Source organism: Mus caroli, unplaced genomic scaffold (genome assembly GCF_978045245.1).
Source record: "Mus caroli unplaced genomic scaffold, Mus_caroli_1 scaffold_7, whole genome shotgun sequence".
NCBI lineage: Eukaryota > Metazoa > Chordata > Mammalia > Rodentia > Muridae > Mus > Mus caroli.
In genome coordinates this window covers 30,878,678-30,881,172 of record NW_028227262.1, presented here as the reverse complement: position 1 = coordinate 30,881,172, position 2,495 = coordinate 30,878,678, and the positions used below count along the sequence as shown (strand labels likewise).

General features: G+C 42.4%; 1 pseudogene; it reads left to right on the top strand.

Annotated features, from left to right (window-relative positions):
* The first annotated feature begins 1,565 nt into the window (after window positions 1-1,565).
* Window positions 1,566-2,221, top strand: LOC110297001 (small ribosomal subunit protein eS8 pseudogene; annotated as a pseudogene).
* Window positions 2,222-2,495: the final 274 nt, after the last annotated feature.

The following is a 2,495-nucleotide window of genomic DNA, read 5'->3' as shown; positions in this document are numbered from 1 at the left end:
TCTGGACATGAATCAGAAACTACATGGTGACCTTGATGTTTCAAAGTCCAACCACTTGTAACACCAACGCTCATTTTCTGCCCTCAAGCAGCTTGTCTACCACTTCAAACACAATTAGTCTCAGAGTTAACAAGGAAAACATCCCAGTGCCTCCTGTTCAGTTCTGATGTTCGGCTTTGAAAACTTCAAAGAAATCCCAAAGTTTGTGGAACATGCCAGCAATGCTAGTACTTCCGAGGGAGAGGTAGAAAACTACTGAGTTTGAAGGCAGTCTGGGACACATACTGAAACACTGTACCCAAAAATAAAACAACTGCAAAGAACCCAAAATAATAACAAATTAAAATTTTTTCTATTTAAATACCTTGATGAAGACACCATGTATATGAGAAACAGGGTTCAGAGGCCCCTGAGTTGAAACTGACCTGAAAGTCTCCTCTCTGAGGACTAGCTTTCATGATATCAGAAGTCATCATACAAGCTTCCAAAGGATGGAGGCAACCAATTGTCCTTCCCAGCCGTGACACTATGAACCACATAAACAACCAGCATAGCATGATAACTGCAATGGTGAAGAAGTGCCACACATAGCTTGGTGGTAGCCAACAGCTCTCTAATTTGATTTAGGACTTGCTCAACAAGGAGGCCATGTTGGTGCTGGAAACTTAACCAACACCTTAGTGCTAGTAAAGTCCTGGTTACCAGAGGATAATCTATACAACCAAAGATTTACTAAACCAGCATAATCTCTAACAATTTATGAACATTTATTTTCACCCTCATTAGAGAAACTTCTCTTCGTAACATACAGACACTGCCACATTAAAACACAACCTATCAAAACCCAGAGTTGTGGAGCCTTGTCTCATTGGATACACCTACAAAATGTTCCCAATCTGAAAGTTTAGGAAACACTAGAGAAGAAAGGTCAGGGAGTTTGCTATGAGATTGTGTCTCCTAGTAACATCAGAATCTACACCTGTAATCTCATCAACATGATTCTCCAAATTGGAACCAAACCAGGATGACACGAACAAACATGCCAAACAGGATGGAGACAAAGAAAGCCCATGAGGCTTCAACACTGAGTGCTACAGTCAACTGGATACGGCTTATATACAGTTTAGGGGGTGATTCAGGATTCAATAGCAGGTGAGTCAGGAGTTGGGGAGGTTGTCTTTTCCAGACAAGAGCACCCCAAATGCTAGTCTGATTCTAAACTGAAAACATATATACAGGTAGCATGTGTGTGTGTGTGTGTGTGTGTGTGTGTGTGTACACAAATAGATAGATGATATAGGGATAGACATAGATATGTATGTACGTGTACTTACATGAATGCAGCAACAATTGGAAAACAAAGAGCTATGAATTTGAAGGCAAGTAGGAAGTAGTATATGGGAGAGTTTGGAGGTAGAAATAGAAAGGGAAAATATTATAATAAAATTATAACTTCAAAACAAAACAACAACAACAAACCACTTCAAAGAAAGCCTAGAGTGGTGGTCCATGCCTGTAAAGCACTTAAAAAGCTAAAATAGGCTCTTTCCAGCCAGCGCCGAGCGATGGGCATGTCTCAGGACAATTGGCACAAGCGCCGCAAGACCGGGGATAAGCGAAAACCCTACCACAAGAAGCGGAAGTATGAGCTGGGACGGCCCGCTGCCAACACGAAGACTGGCCCTGGCCGCATACACACAGTCCGAGTTCGAGGAGGCAATAAGAAGTGCCGTGCCCTGAGATTGGATGTGGGGAACTTTTCCTGAGGCTCTGAGTGTTGTACTCGCAAAAGGATCATTGATGTTGTCTACAATGCATCCAACAATGAGCTTGTCCGCACCAAAACCCTGGTGAAGAACTGCATCGTGTTAATTGACAGCACGCCGTACCGACAGTGGTACGAGTCCCACTATGCACTGCCCCTGGTTCGCAAGAAGGGGGCCAAGCTGACTCCTGAGGAGGAAGAGATTTTAAACAAAAAATGATCAAAGAAAATTCAAAAGAAATACGACAAAAGGAAAAAGAATGCCAAAATCAGCAGTCTCCTGGAGGGGCAGTTCCAGCAGGGCAAGCTTCTAGCCTGTATTGCCTCAAGACCAGGCCAGTGTGGCAGAGCAGACGGCTATGTGCTCTAAAGCAAGGAGCTGGAGTTCTATCTTCGGAAGATCAAAGCCCGGAAAGGCAAATGAGCCTCATGCATAGTGTAATAAAGGTGTCTGCTGTTCTATTAAAAAAAAAAAGCTAAAATAGAAAATTACTGAATTTGAAGCCATCCTGGGTCACATAACAAAAACAGTACATTTTTTTAAAAATTTATAGATCTATTTAGTGGAGGCCAACTCTAGAGTTTATCCATGTTAGGCAAGTGCTCTAATCCCTGGGCTATACTACACCCCACTCCTACAGCGTTTGCTGTATTTGGTTTAGTTAGTTTCAGAATCAGAATGTGATGTGGCCTTGATGGTTGATCTTCAACATACAGAGAAAGAATAAGG